This window comes from Pezoporus occidentalis, unplaced genomic scaffold (genome assembly GCF_034315485.1).
Source record: "Pezoporus occidentalis ecotype Australia unplaced genomic scaffold, CSIRO_AGI_Poc_V1 ctg27, whole genome shotgun sequence".
NCBI classification, from domain to species: Eukaryota; Metazoa; Chordata; class Aves; order Psittaciformes; family Psittacidae; genus Pezoporus; species Pezoporus occidentalis.
The window spans coordinates 13,044,319-13,060,845 of record NW_026914611.1 but is presented as its reverse complement, the minus strand read 5'-3'; the positions used below and the strand labels follow the sequence as shown (position 1 = coordinate 13,060,845).

The following is a 16,527-nucleotide window of genomic DNA, read 5'->3' as shown; positions in this document are numbered from 1 at the left end:
ATGGGTTCAGAGAGATCTTCCCAGTTAAGATCAGTAAGACATACCCCAGTGTTATTTTATTTGGAAGTACAGTCCTCCCCATTCCTGCACCTGGGTTTCAAGAGGAAGAAAGCCTGGGAGGGGAGTGGAAAATGAGTTGTCTTGCGGGTGATCTAATCTGGATGTAGCCATAGGTGCCGAGGGAATGCTTCCCTAGATATGAAATGGTATAATGGAGGGAATTAATTCTGCCTGGAAACCTCACCTTCCATATAACCTCAACTATTTAAATCAGTTGTGTCTTTTTCATTTGTAAGACATGTTTGGTTTTGAGCACAAAGCCTCTTTATTATTCATGGTTAGCACCTGCCGTAGTAGAGCTGTGTACAGTCACCTGCTGTGCTCCTAGTTCCCAGTACGGCTGCACTTGCCCATTCTCCCTGCTTCATCTAGGGTAAAAAGCTCTTGCCTCCGGCCTGATAATTATTGTTTTTTTAAAAGATGTTGCATGTACACCCTAAAGAAGAAGACACCTTATTTCGTGGTTGGTGCCCCACACTGCTTGAACCACCCCCTTCCCTCTGATCCCTTAGACATTAAGAGAGCAGTTTAGCTCTGCTAGGGAAGAAAGCAAGAAATGGCCTCTGCAGAGGAAAATTTAATTAAAGACATACAAGGTTGGTAGAAGGACTCAAGTACCTCTGAAGTTTGAAAAATCAAAAATTCAGACATAGCCTCTCCTCTTTTCTCTTGTTGGGAGTCTGATTTTTAACAACACTCAGGCTGGACTTGCTTTGCACATGAAAAAAATATTCCCATCTAGTTTATTTACATGCAGTTTCTGTCTCCTTTAGCCATATTTTTAGCTGACTGTAGTCAAACCACAAAAGCATCTGTCATTACTGCAGTGTTGAGATTCCTCCCATTTCACTTACTTTACCCATTCTAAAAGTGGCATTAAAATAATCTACATTTTCCTTTTCTTACCTTCCTTTAGTTACATTTGGATTTTGCCAAATAGATTGTCTTCCACATGCCACTGTTCATGTTTATATGTGTGTTCCTGTTCATATGCTGGATACCTCTTTTTTGCTTAACCTAGTAAAATATCTCAAGTAAGAAGCAGAGAATTCTCTAACAGTTGCTGTTTAAACCTGATTTATCTTTATTCACATTCACAGTATTTTCCCTTGAAAATTGTCTTCCGACTCCTCTTGTGTGGCATTCGCTGTCATATAAAACCCGATATTAGTTTGGTTTGCTTGCCTGGTTTCCTTAGAAACCTTTCTGAGTGATTTCCTGTAAAGGAAATTATCATCCCACATTTAGGAAGGTACAGTTACAACTGAATAAGGTTTTGACAGAAATATCAAAATTAAATTGCACACCTTACTTTAGCACTGCATTTGAATTAGCCTAATTTATATTTTCAAATCCTAAATGCCTTCTCTTCAATTTTGAGCCACAGATCAATGTCCATCATGTTTAGAAAGTCATCAGATGAAGAAAGGTCATGGCTAATCTAGGCACTGAAACATTATATGAAGTAATTTCATTTTGTAAATCTGATTGTTTTAGAGTCTTTTTAAGTGACAAACCAGACATTTGCATTAGACTCAGGAAATGTTATTACATCATCATCTGGAAACTTTACTACCAGCCTTTTTACTTCAGTAGCATGCAACATGCTTAAAGTTATGCTGTCTCAGAATTTGATCTCCAGCACAGTGTCACAGGGTCAGGAATTACTTGGGGATGTTAAGGCTTTGATTCTGATTTGGAATTGATGGGCTCACTCGAACTGACTGATAGTAGTTAGAGACTTCAGATACCATGTGGCTTGAAACCATCTGTTTTATTCTGCTTGTTTGGGAGCATCTATAGCAGAGTTATACCTGTTGCTTTGTTACTGATTTTGCACCCCTGTGTAGAGAAATGCATGTGCCTCTTGCCACTGTTTTACTAACACCATGCTGTTACAGAGCTGGCTATGGCTGTTCTTTAGTTTGCTTGCTAAAATGTAAACAAAGTTTGTTTTTTTTTAAAGCTTTAGGTACACGGTTACTATTATAGAATATGATACATGATACAGATTAAAATTAATATTATCTATATAACATAATGACATACTATATGATAAATTGAATGCATAATGATATATGATAAATCAAATACTATTTCTTACAATTGCCCACAGCCATTAACTCTTCATCATAAAATGGGTTGAGTTGAACCTTAAAGCTCACCTAGTTCCAGCCCCCTTGCCATGGACAGGGACACCTTCCACTAGACCAGGTTGCTCAAAGGCCCATCCAACCTGGCCTTGAACGCTGCCAGGAATGGGGCATCCACAGCTTCTTTGGGCAAGTTGTGCCAGTGCCTCAGCACAGTAAAGAATTTCTTCCTAATGTCTGATGTAAATTTACCATCTTTGCATTTAAAAAATAAAGAATCCATTGTGAACCTTTCAAAATTAACGATGTCTAAGGCACTACTTTCCATAAGGCTATAGAGTAGATGTTTTTTATCCAGGTATTATTAAATGTGTACAATGAAATATAATGTTAGATTTTGTGCTGCAAGTGAAATGAGCTGAGCATTTCTGGTTTCAGATGAAATCTGAAACTATTGGTCATATTAACATATACTTATTCCCTTTTTTTTTCTTTTCCATATTTTTTCATTGCTGTCTTCCTCCTAACACAGACTATTATTCCTTACCTGTGATGTCAACTTCTTTTTTCTTTTACTTGTAAAATTCTTGCTGTGAAATTTTGTGAGTGTCCTAGGTTTCCTAGCTCTGTTTCATTTAGGATTAATTGCTGAATATTATGCACATGAATGCAAAGCATACAAAAGCCTTTGTCGAAAGCTATATATTGGAGCAATCCCACCCCTCTAAGTTCAGCAGTGCACCATGAGTTCTTTAAGAGTTGTGAGCAACTTGAATGGAATTTCTATAGTAAGAAAAATAGATTTTGTATTGATTAAAATGGAAAGCTTGCATTGAAGATAAGTTGCATGTATGTATACATACTGTGATACATTAAAAATGTATACAGTTAAAATGCAAGTTAAACACTTCACAGTCAGTAGTAGGCTGATGTAGCGAGTTGATATGGTTTATTAGCTCTGGGCTTTTATGTGATACAGTATAAAACCCCCAAGTTAAAAGGTAGAGCTGCTGGGCATAAAATTTACGTGGTTGCAGCTTTTTATTAGTCACTGATCACTTTGCTGCTGTTAAGTTATAAAAACTAATTAGTGCATTAGAAATGTGTATGTGAATGCTGGAAAAAATCTTATTACATTTGTAATTTGCTGGCTGGCATAGGCCTATTATAAAATAATGTTCTGCCATATCACTACTGATTCTAATTTGTGAGCAAAAGGCAAATCATATGGTCAGAAATAGCTGTACACTGTCCCTTAGAATTCTGGTACTTCAAATAGTCACAGGATTTAAACACATTGTTTTTAAAGCCACTGTAAAAGAAGTGGTTCTGATTTTTTTTTTTTTTTTAAATATTTTTCTCCATGTTAAATTAGAGAGATACTATGCAAATCATGTCTGCCTTTTGGGTGAAATTAAAATCCAGGCCACCAGCAGGTCTATCTCCATAAAGATAACTGATCTGATGTCAGATGGGATTATTGAACCCAAACTGGGAAATCTGAAAAGTTCTTTGTATTCCACTGAGAGACACCCTTTTGATGGGTGATCCAGGTTGAAGAGGTATCACGCATAACACCATTTTGATGCATCCCTCTACTAGTATACATATTGAGAAATGCATTTGCACTTTCCCCCATGATATCTGATACATAAAATTCTTTAAACCTGCAAACCTAAAAAGACGTGTTGTAAGATTTAAGGAATATTTTATAAAGCACATTTTTAAAGCCTGAACATTTTTGCTACTGTATTTCCTTTCACCAACTTGAAAGCTTCTCAGACACATTCTTTTAAGAAGTCCTGTTTTAAGGGCAGAGATACAGCTCCAATAAAATGTTGAATCTTTAAAAGACTGGATATTTTCATGCTATTTGCAACATAAAATAGGAAATGCATTATTTCAGTTTGTGCATATAAAGCTTTTATTGATATTTTCTACACAGTCTAAAAAATTTATCTTTTGCTATGAGTGAAGTATAGATTGCCGAGTCCTTTAACATATCTGCTATATAGTTTATTGCAAATAATAGTGAAGTGCTTTTTCACCATAAAGTAGGGAAATGCAATGCCATTAATTAGTCGTATTCTGTTGTATTTTGCTGTGCTGCTGTGAACTGTGTGCTGGTCTGAACTGTAAAAGCCAAAACCTTTCTGACTAATTATTAGTACATCTTATGTACAACACTCATCCATAAAGAAGACTCCATTGTCATAATAATATTCACATCACAGTTGTAATAACTGCAGCTCCAGCTATGCTCTTTCGGAGGATGCTTTCTGAGGTTCATGCAATAAATGAACCTTGACCATTAGTTCTTTTACAGCAAAACGTGCAAGAACTAACAACTCTCTAGAAATACACTCTCTCATAAGCGTTATTCTTTAAACTAAGTGGGATGGAGTGTAAATTGAATGTAAGAGTTTGTGGTGAAGTAGAGAAGAGGTTTGTTTATTACTGAAAGGAATTGGGAGAAGTGCTACAGAGAGAGCATTGGAAACTAAAAAACCCTCTTTATTCAGATAAATAGTTATACAGGCTAAATATTGGCAGGCCTATTTATCCATTGGTTATATGTGAGTCTAACTCCCTTATGCAGAGTATGCATCAGAATGAATCATGCCTTTTGGTCTCTCAACCTTTTAACATTTCTGGAAGGATTAATCTGAGGTATATCTTTATAAATATTTGATTTGCATCTTCAGTCAAATTATAATATTATAAAATGTTTTGAATCATCCCCAGTGCTTTTTGCCGTTTTAAAATAACAACAATAACAAAATTGTAATTCACATGATTCAGAATGTTTAACTGAATTTTCAAAGTGGTTTTGAACATTTTGTGAGTTAAACTGTGAAGTATTTGTAGCAGGCTGTAGTGAAAATCAATATGTGTTTAATTTAAAATACATAAACACACAACTAGACAGTTTTTTGCAGGATGTTTTTCAAGTTTCACTGCCTGAATTTGAGAAAAATTTCTTAAATACTTTGATAAATCTAGAGCTGAACTTTCTCTTTTTGAGAAAAAAATAAAGCCTGGTACTTGTAAAACTTGCATGTCTTAAGTAGTGCAAGAGCTGAACAGGAAAATGCAGGACACTAGTGTGTCGCTGTATTTTTTTGTCTCTGCAGGAATAGTTTTCAGTGTTTTTGCCCCATGTCCTGATATACAAGGGTATAAAGCTAAAAAATTGACGAGTGTATCAGGTAGCTTTACTACTGATAGCCATTGATAGCCAACAATAACTACCTCTATACTTGCATTTTAATTTAGTTCACGTTAGCATCCCCCAGCTTCTGAACTAAAATAGTTCCTGTAAACAAACATGGAAAAATTGCCGTATGCCGTCTATTTAAAAAGTGTTTTTATTTGCTGTATTTGAACAGTGCAGTTGAAGTCCTGTTTTTTCTGGTATAGTGCTTGGAAGGGAGACTTAGATGTCAGGTTAGTTGACTTGGCTCACTCCTGAGTATTTATCTGGCCTGAGAACTGATGTGTTCTCAGAAAACTGTCATGTTAAACCATGTTAGGCTCCTGCTGCATTGCAATCGATTAGCCAGATGCAATTCATACCATGTTATTAACAATTGTTGTTTCAAAGATGCTTGCGTTGTAGCACACAAGCCTCTGATGTGTTTTAACCTGTTCAATCCTAGTTATATTTGGTTTGTTTTTCCTAGTGTATAGAAATAATGCTTATAAAGATTAAAAGAAAAAGGCTAAGTTTTGTGAGCAAACAAAACTCAGTTGTTAGCTGAATTGTCCCTTTACATTTTCCATGAAAATTACGTACACCTTCTATTAGACCAGGTTGATCAAATGCTCAAGGCCTCATCTGACCTGACCTTGAACACTACAAGGGATGGGGAGTCACAACTTCTCCGGTCAACCTGTCCAGTTTGTCAGTCTGTCAGATCACTTTCTCTGTGACCTGTCACAGCGAGGAAGCTTTTTGTGTATGTTGAGTACTTTTTGCAGTAGAAGGGATATTTCAGGTACATGTGAAATCACTGCTACTTATGAAGATGACTACTTCTATCAAGGTGTATATAGAGACATCTGCAATTCAGAACCTGAACTGGGAGAAGAGCGTGTTCGTAATAATTACTGCTTAATAATCTGAATGAGGAAAAAGAAACCAGAAAAAGAAATTTTTAAAGTGCTGTCAGTTTCTTTAAGATTAAATGGAAATTTGCCCCTATAGGAGATGACATGAAACAGTAGTTCAAATACCCTTTTTGTTTACTTAGGATGCTTTAAGTCTTTACCACCTGAGTGCCTGCAAGTATGAATAAACATTGGAGTGACAGGTTTCACACTGCTGTGTCATAGGTTTGCACAGTAGGACTGAATGGTTTCTGACACTATTGGCTGATCTGTTTTCAACTAAAAATGCATTTCAAGTTCAGGGAAAAGAAAGCTCTTTTCCATCTTTGCTCTTCTTAGAAGAAATTATTTTTTTACCTAATCCTTCCTGAAAATCAAAGTTTCTGAAATACACAGCATTAAAGGAGTATTATACTAGTGAACAAAGGAATGTAGTTTAGGTGCTTAAACCCATAAGGAGAATATATGCATTTATGTTTGTGAAAAATTACCAGAAATCACTATTTTGTGTAAATTCTCATCTCAAAACTGTTCTTTTGTAAGATGTAAACAGATATCAGTTGGTGGAAAAAAGACAAAAGGCAAACAATAAATCTCTTCCTTTGTTAATTCAATTACATTGAGCCAAAGTAGTGTTCCCATGGTGGCAGCTTGACACAAGTTCAAGGATTAAATGTTGAGGCTGTGGAATAATTCCTTTGACTGTGGCCAACTTGGATTTACAGCTTTTTATTTAGGCAGCCAGAGCTCAGCCTTGGTAAACAGCAAGGCTTGCTTGACATCTTTTCCAGTGACTTGTCTGTAAAAAAAAAAAAAAAAAAGAGTAAAATTCAGACTCAGTCAAAGGTTGTTTGGAAAAGCTGTAAAGAAGTCCTAGAATGATTTGGGTTGTGATATATAAAGATAATCTAATTCTAACTGCCTTGACGTGGGCAGTGACATCTTCCACTAGACCAGGTTTCTTAAAGACCTGTCCAACCTGGCCTTGAACACTCCGGGGGACTGGGCAGCCACAGCTTCTCTGAGCAGCCTGTGCCAGTGCCTCACCACTCTTACAGTGAAGAATTTCTACTTATATCTGCTTTGAATTTACACTCTTTCAGTCTAAAGCCATTACCCGTTGTCCTATCACTACATGCTCTTGTTAAATGTTCCTCTCCAGCTTTCGTTGTTCATTGTTAAATGAACAATTGAAAGAAATAAACTAAAAAGCCATTGAAATTATTTGTTAGATTCCAACAATAAACTCACAGTTGTTGTTAATAAACAAATAAGGAAACACTTAAAATGAAACAAAGATTAAAGAAAATATTTTTCATTTGAATACCATATTTAATTTTAAGAACTCAGAACTTTTTTCAGATAATGATTAAGGTTGAGTAAACCCTGGGAATAGAGGCAGGTATTATAATTTTTTTTTTTTAGATAAAAATGTTAAGACATTGATTGATGTAAGCTTTTCATCACAGACCATCTGGAAGTCACCAACAGATAACAGTTTCTTCTTTCATACTTTTTATAGATGACAGCTGTGTAATTCAAAATTAATAAGCAAATAGTAAAGGAAGAATGTGGTGTTCAGCACAGCAAAATACTTTATCACCAAGATGCTCTCAGTAACAGTGAATTAGTAAACTGCTGTGATGGTGTATAGAGGAAACTAAGGAGTTGTTGAGAAGCAAAAGCTACTTGTTTGTGAGATTCAAAGCTACACTTGCTGTTCTCTTGACAAGAGAAGAAATAAAAACTTGTCAGAATACAACCAATAAGTATGTAATTTCTAAAATAAATGTTTTGTGGAGATTAAAATCAAGGTAATGCTTCTTAAAATTGCTGAAAGTGGAAAACAAAGTAGTCATCATTTAAGACAGAAGATATGCATTCAATTTCTTATTTCAACCTAGAAGAATATCTTGATGCCAAGTACAGCATAACCCAACTGAGTACCTACTGGGTACTTTCTGAGCTGTCTGTGGATTTGTATTTATGTTGTTATATTCATGTTGTTACGCTTATGTTGTTAAATTTGCAGTTTATGTAAATGAACAGCTTATGGTGTGGGAAACTGAACCTGAGTCTTTTTTTCTGAGGTGAGTAAATTTATCACTATATGGAATCAGTTTCTCTTATGTTGCTTCTCAGCTTCTTTGGAAAATAGTTTTTTGTGGCAGCTACCACCTACTAAAGCCTATGCTGGCTTTTCTCTACTACTACTGCAGAAGAGTGTAGCATAAGTTACAATTACACCTTCATTTTGGTAGCTGACATACTATATTGCCTTCATCACTGTAGTAACTTGTGCCTCCTACTCATAATGTATTTATCCTCACAGTACTCCTGTGATGTTGAGCAGATGGTAAAGTGAGTCACTAGGTACAGAGCTTGACTCCTCAAGATCAGGCAAAAAGACTGTGATGAAACCAATCCTGGGTTTCCTTTTTCCTACTGCTAGATCCCTCATGCTCTGCTGAGAACCATAAGAGTCTCCCTCCACAGGATGATGGATATCAGATTCTCTTCCTTTCCCTATACCCTTGGGAAAAATGAAAAGAGGAGGTCCTCTGGGGGCCCTTGTCTTATGTAAATATTCAAAAGTGATGGTTGAGGCTTGGTACATAGCTGAATAATATTAGAGTTCTCAAATTATGTTGACTATGAAATAGTCAAAGATAATCTTGAGTCAGATAAAAAGTATGGCTCTCTTACATTTCCTCTGACTCTAGCACACTCTGGCTCCTACTGAGTTCAGCCAGTGGATGATTAATTTCAGTCTGTTGATTCTACTGGCAACTGCTACAAGTGTCTCTTCTTGGATAAGCTGGCTGGGTTTATAAGGACACAGGAGCTGAGGGTGATGTATTAAACTGCTCCTGCACAAAGAATTAACACTGTAGTCCTCTGTACAAGGTAGCAGTCTGGCAGGACTCCTGTGAGATGTGGAGTATGTGACTGAATGAGGCAGCCTCTTTTCTGGAAATCTTTGTGTTCTCCTAGAGTGAGACTGTTGTTTCCTAGTCAGCTCATTTGGAAAGTATGTTGTCTCTGACATGCCACTAGCATCCTTTCTGGCAGGGGAGTTAATGGTATCATCTCATTCAACAGTCTTAAGGGATTTTGAGCTTTCACATTATTAAACATATATTCCATTAGCCATCTAGTCTAGCAATTGCATGTTAATTTATGTAAAACCTAAATGCATCAACATGACATGGGAAGGATTCCCAGAAAGTGAAAAAATTGACCTTTGGTGTTTAGTGCTAACCTGACACAATGGAAGCAGAATACATTTTTTTAAAAATGTCATGTGCTACCTCTGCCCAACAGCCCCCAGATTCTGAATGCTTTTTCTTGCTGTCTTCTGTCCTTCCCCCTCTCATTTTTACCTGTTATATTCTCAGGGGAAATAATTTAATTCTATAGATGGACAGAAATTTTTCAAGGAAATATATTTATATAGTGGATTAGTTTTCTTCTTCAAGCGTTTGTAGCGAAGTGGGAATGTCAGAGACTAGTCTAGTTTCAATACTTTTTGTATAGTGTTAACATACTTACCACGTGTTTAATGATCAAAAGATTTTAAAATCAAATATTGATACTTTGTATGCTAAAAGTTTCAAGAAAAAATGTCAAGCCTAGCATTAAAGGAAAAAAGTCTAGAATATCTAAGGGTAGATTATTAAAGTATTTTGCTTAACTTGAGTAATTTTTTCTGTTACTTGGATTCATGAAAATCTCTGATTTTGATATACTATTCATACTGGAAAGATTAACTAAAATCTTGAAGTGAATGAAAAAAAACCCAATTTCTTCTATAATTTATTTTACAATCTATCAAATAATTTCTTGGAGTAAATTATAGCATTGATGCATATTAACCACCAGAGCTTTGAAGAAATTACCTTTTGAAAAAACAACATTGCAGCTGATACTATGATAAGAAAGGTGCTTGCTGCTTCCACCTGGAAAGCCTGGCAAAGGAACACAAAGGAGGGAACAAGACAGTGAAGATGTGCCATAGCCTCCTGGCTGAACTCTATAGAAAAATATGGTATATGAAATTTATAATTTTGATATTTTGAAGATAAAGTTTCTCACAGTTGCATTCAAACTATCTTCCTGTTCTAGAGTTTCACCTGAAATGAACAACTGTAAGCAGCATTAGTTGGCGTAAATGATTACAGAATTCTAAGTATATTTTTACAGATTCTTTTAATTAATTCAAATAAGTTTACGTTCATTTGTGAAATTAGTGAGAACTGGACTCAAATTTGTATTTGCTATTATTGCAAATTAGTAGGACAAGGAGAATTTATTAGACATAGTGACAAACTCACATGACCAAGGTTATCTGCAAATCTCCTTCCAACCTTGTAATTCAGCAGTAGCTTAGGGAGTAATACTGAAGGAGTAAGAGGGAAACTGTATTGTCTGTAAGCCAAAATCCCTTTGGCCTACAGCGTCTTCACCTGTGTTACTCTAATGTTTCATTTTCCCTGTAAATGCCTTCTGCAGCCTTTACTCTCCGCCCTGATAGTTGTCAGACTTTCCCATGGCCTTTAATGCTAGGATAGTCATCTAAGGGTATGGAAAACATCAGAGGCTGCTAGTTTTCCATGAATTTATTTTCAAGTGCTGATACCTTTTAAGGGTTGCCAAATATGTGTATGAATTAATACGTGTTAAAATGTTCTTACTAGGCATGCCAAGTTTGCCAGTTCCCTCCATAGCTTACAAGCTTCTGTTTATTTTTGAATTACCAGGGCAGTGCAGTGGTAAGTATAAGTAAGTAAAACTCTGCTTGGGAATAAGTCACCACCTATTATATGGAAGAGGGATAGATTTTGGATGTCATGATGTAGCATGGGTCCAGGAGGTGAGAGGTCTGCTACCTGAGGAAGGCAGCTTGGAAAGATCATAGCTCTTGGAGGTCCAAATAAGCAGGAACCAGGCTCTGCTGGCAAATACATTGAAGATTATCTCAATAAGGTGACTGGCAATAAACATAATCTTGGGTTTGAGAAATAAACCTGCAGTTCAACACACTGTTCTAGTCAGATTGCTGACATCTGCCCTAGGGAGTCTGCACTGAAGTATCAAACATGGTGCAGTGATGCAGGGTAAATTAAATTTAAAATAAATGAAGGAAAGGACATCAATATGCCCAGAAATGTCAAGCCTGGTAGCAAAATAGTCACAGGAGATGAGCTGAATTAGTGCTGGTAAGCTAACAAGCTTGAAATTCAGTGTTGAAGTATGTTAAAGGTTAGTACAGGAAAAAAAGGATATCCAGTTCTCCATGCCACTTGATATTAGGCAAGAATTGGTGTAGGTACAGCTACTTGTGCTTTTGGACAGGTCTGTTGGCCACATGCCTCTTACACCTCTTTTCCACCATATATTTTGCAAGGCTGTGAATCCAGATCACATAATCAAAAGGAAGAAGAATTGACAAAGTGAAGAGTTTGGTATTTTTAAACTTTTGCTGTGTTAAGCGACATCACATTCAAGAGAACAAAAATCAAACTGGTGGTGGCTGGTGTTAATGCAGATCACTAGCAGGGAATGTGAGCTATGTGGCAGGTGGCAAGCAGCAACATAGTCTCTAACCAAGGAACAGCTGATCATGGTATTGTTTTCTGAAGAGATGAAGGATGGAAAGTGTATTTTTGGGAAGAGATCCTTGAAATTGTGTGCCTCAGCTACTCTTAACGATCTGCAGTCTAAAGATGAAGGGAATACTACATAATTTAGAGGGTTCAAGGATGACAAAATCAAATGATATTTTGATAGTCTTAGATTCTGGGGAACCTAATTCTGTCATTTCCTGCTATAAGGAAGAGAACAATGAAAATAAACCTGTATTGATTTTGTTACTTTGCATGCAAAGAAGGGTGTGCTGCAGTCTCTGTCCAGGAGTTTCAGTGAGCTATGGCTTTGTTCCAAGAGATCTTACCATCTAAATTTTAAATATGACATGATGAATGAGGATGACATGTAGTAAGAAAGATGGTGGGGTAAAGGCGGACAAAGAGGACAATGATGAAATGCTACAGGGCTCAGGTTAGGCATACGAATAAGTTGTGTAAGATAATAAAGAAAAATTGGATGGTGAGTTTGTTGTTTTGCCTACTCTGGTTAATAAATAATTCCAGTGATGTTGTATCATCCGTCTTTATCTAGCACATCAAGTGAGACCAAAGACCCAAGATCTGACTTCCTTCATGGCTTTACCTCACCCAGCTGCATGGTGTCTCTCTTTACTTTGCCCAGTGCCCTCCTCACTTTATCAGCTGTCTTGTCCTTTCCCATCACCACTGCGGAGTCAAAACCCCAGCTCTGCTGAAGAAGATGGGCATTATTCCATAGGTTTCAGCAAAGCCAAGATTTCCCTTGAGCTAGGAGTGGTTTTGCCATGTTTGGCAGGCAAGCCCTGCTCGCTCCTTCTGCCAGAGTGGCAGAGAGGGAAGCATCTGGAAACAGACTCAGTGCTTCCGCCTTCCCACACTGTGTGACACTCTCTGCCTGCCATGGGCTTGTAGTGGGCACAGAAATAGTATGGAGATGAGTTTTGAATTAAAATTTAGGTAGGTAAGCAGACAGCTTCTGGCCAGAGGAATAATAATAATTTCTGGTAATAGCAATTGTCACACTAGTGCCTGCTGAGGGATGCAGACAGTTATCAGACACCAAAATTGCTAAAGGGAGACGGATGAGTCAGCAAGATAAAACTAAAAATTCAGATGTGCTCTGAGAATATGCTAGGGTGTGTTATGGTCAAACCAGAAGCACTTAGTTTGTTTTTTCAACATAATGTGGCAGATTCTGCATTGTCATTCTTGACTGTGATGTTCATGATGTCAGAGAATGTGACTTTAAAGAATAATATAATTTATTTTCTTGAACTGCTTACAGTCTTCCATCTACTTATTATTAGGAATACAAATATGTGCTTCATGTTTTAAATTAAAAATGGAAAGCTTATTAATCATTGAGAAATTCTAAAAATATTAATTTTGAAATATTAACATTGCAAAGCTTTTCCCAGCAATATATAAAGCAAACCCTTTACAATGACATTTTGTTGCCAGATTTTGGGTTTTGATTAAGGCAGACTTATGATGTTTTTTTACCAAACTAGTAATTCTCTTTTGGGTATTTCTAATCTTTAGAATTTAAATTGCAATTAAAGATAAATTAACAGAGGCTTAAATTCTTCTAACAGAATATCAAATACACATGTAACAATTTTTTTTTTATTTACAAGGTATTTGTTTGAAAACTTAAAAAAATTACTTCTATGTCAAAGTTGAACGGACTGATTTGGTTTACAACAGTTGGAAATGAGCATTCACTGTTTTAAAACAAAGGAGAGCTTTTATGCCTTTGTAGTATTGAAGACAAAGAAATGATGTGCTCTGAGTATTTCATAAATTTAAACTGTCTCATCCATCTGATTGTGAGATAATGATCTTTTTGTTTAGAAATCTTTTTGCTATAATACTTTTAACTACAAAGGGTGTAAAAAAACTAATGAAAATCACAAGACATGAAATTAAGTCTATTACACACTCCAGAGTTTTTCCTGCATGGAGTTCCTTTCGTGTCCATGTATTTGGTCAGGATTTCTCATATTTAAAAGCAAAGCCATCTACTCTGTGTGACCCTGATCCCTTTAAATAATGCTTCTTTACTTAGGTGAAGAGCACTGGAAATCTGTTTCAGGTGGAGCAGTGAGCTTCACTACAGGCACTCCATTCTCTGTTTCCAGCCCAGGTCACTTGAAGCTTATCATAGTCCAGATAAAAGAAACAAGTTGCCTTGTATTATAAACCTTTTTAACTTTGAAGGTCAACTTGTTGGGAGATAGATTTTTAGGCAAGACTCTGAGCATGGAGTAGGAAACATGGGAAATGATGCATGGGTTATGGAGGAGCTTTGTCTTCTGTCTCCATAGCAGAAAGGCTGCTTGGGTAGCAGAGGCTGCCTTTTGCTAATGTCTTGGACTTCTGGAAGTGTGGAAAACTCCCTTCCCCTGCCTGGGCTTTCCTCCCCATTACCAAACAGCATCTCCCTGTTCTCTCCTTTCTTCTGCACCTCCTTCAGGTGCATATTTATGAACAGTTTGTATAGCATGAGGCCAAACTGATCTCCACTGGAAAACCAGCATAGAGCTTTCGCACTTTCGTGTTGAAAAATACGGCTTTACAGGGAGTTTGAAATCAGTCACTCTATGTTCTTTCTTAAATTAGGACAGCAGACCACAATACAAGGGATGTATTGAATACTAAACTGGCTGTACAATTGATATAATTCTGTATGTTATTATGCTGATATGCTGTTTTTAAGTGGAGATTTAGACTGGATATTTGGAAAAATTTCCTTACCGAAAGGATGAACAGGCACTGGAAAAAGCTTCCCAGGGAAGTGGTGGAATCACCATCCCTGAAAGTGTTCAAAAACCGGCCCTTAGTGACATGGTTTAGTGGTGGACTTGGCAGTTCTGGCATAGAGGTTGGACTTGATCTTAAAGGTCTTTTCCAACCTAGTTCATTCTGTGACTCTAAGAAGAAATGTAGATTGAAAATTCATACAGAATGGAGAATATGGTATGTTAATGCCAGGCCAAAATATTTTAATGTTTGCAGCATAAAAGCAGCAATATGTATATTATAAAGACCTCAAGCTTAACTCACCATTTTTACACAAGTATATTTACATAATTAACCTTACAGTTATTTCAAAAAAAATCAGCCAGCACTCATAATGAAACAACTTTGTGCTGAATTTCTCAGAAAGAAACTGTTTGAATTGAACATTTTTAATATATGCTGCTAAAATTTGTAATGGCACTTCTAAAATCAGTGTAATCAGTCATTTAAATAGAAGATTTGCTTTTAACTTGACAGACAATTTATTCTATACTGAAAGACCAAATTCTCTAATTTCTGGAAGGACGCTGTGACTAAAATGCTTCAATTCCCCTTCCAAGTTGCAGAGTTTAACTCAAACTAAAGCCTTGCTCATCGCTTCCATAATGGCGCAGAAATTCATATTTTCATAGAATCATAGAATCATGGAATAGTTAGGGTTGGAAATGACCTTAAGATCATCTAGTTTCACCCCTCCTGCCGTGGGCAGGGGCGCCTCACACTAAACCATATCACCCAAGGCCTCGTCCAACCTGGTCTTGAACATTGCCAGGGATGGAGCATTCACAACCTCCCTGGGCAACCTATTCCAGTGCCTCATCACCCTAACAGTAAAGAATTTCCTCCTTATATCCAATCTAAACTTCCCCTTTTTAAGTTTTAACCCGTTACCCCTTGTCCTGTTACTGCAGTCCCTAATGAAGAGTCCCTCCTCAGCATCCCTATAGGCCCCCTTCAGATACTGGAAGGCTGCTCTGAGGTCTCCATGCAGTCTTCTCTTCTCCAGGCTGAACAGCCCCAACTTCCTCAGCCTGTCTTCATTTTCTGTTAGAGATAGTGTTTTATAAGTTAGGAAGTCAGTGAGTGTTTTCACCTAGAACTATTTGAAAAATTATTCTAATCGATCCTGTTACATATTTATTTTACCTACAGCTGAAGCTGTATCTTAAATAGGCTTAAATGAGATTTAGTACCTTTGCCTGAAAGTGGGAAATAGAGAGATACAATCCGTTCAAAATAGAAAGGAGAAAGATAAATCATCTCAGTAAGTATAAGTAAACAAAATTATATCTGAAATCCCCAGCTGGAATAGCACTGGTTTTTACTGCCTTGCACAGGAGAAAAAAATAAAAAAGGCAATAAACGTGAGACACCTGTGCCAACAGAGAGCGATTTTCTTGATCAGTAGACCAACATCTTGCTCCCTTTTTGTTCCACCTGCTGTTCAGCTAAAGATGGGACAGGGAGAAGATGTTGCAGTAAATGTGACAGAAGGGGAACAGTATTTGAAAAATATTTAAAAACACATATGTTAGATGTATTTTTCCCCGCTGCATCTTCTATCTATCTATCTATCTATCTATCTATCTATCTATCTATCTATCTATCTATCTATCTATCTATCTATCTATAAAACCTTTTAAAAAAGCTTTCTTGATTTCTGTGAATGAAAGCAGAAAATAATAGTGCAGTATCCTACTAAGAATAGCAAAAGGTTTTAGTTTATTACCCTGGGACCTGTAGGCTATCAGGAAAAGACTGTGCTTCTGGGGGTGTTGGCTCCTCTTTGTCATTTCAGGATCCTGGGAGGACTGAGATGAACTTCACTGGTTCTT

General features: G+C 36.7%; 1 protein-coding gene and 1 long non-coding RNA gene across 2 annotated transcripts in view; both read left to right on the top strand.

The window, feature by feature from the left end:
• NALF1 (NALCN channel auxiliary factor 1) overlaps positions 1–16,527 on the top strand; it is a 484,017-nt gene that overhangs the window by 46,871 nt on the left and 420,619 nt on the right. The gene's annotated exons all lie outside the window — the stretch shown is intronic.
• LOC134166760 (uncharacterized) lies at positions 10,148–13,466 on the top strand. Its single transcript, XR_009965982.1, has 2 exons — positions 10,148–10,311; positions 12,444–13,466. It is a non-coding gene; the product is annotated as an uncharacterized LOC134166760 (long non-coding RNA).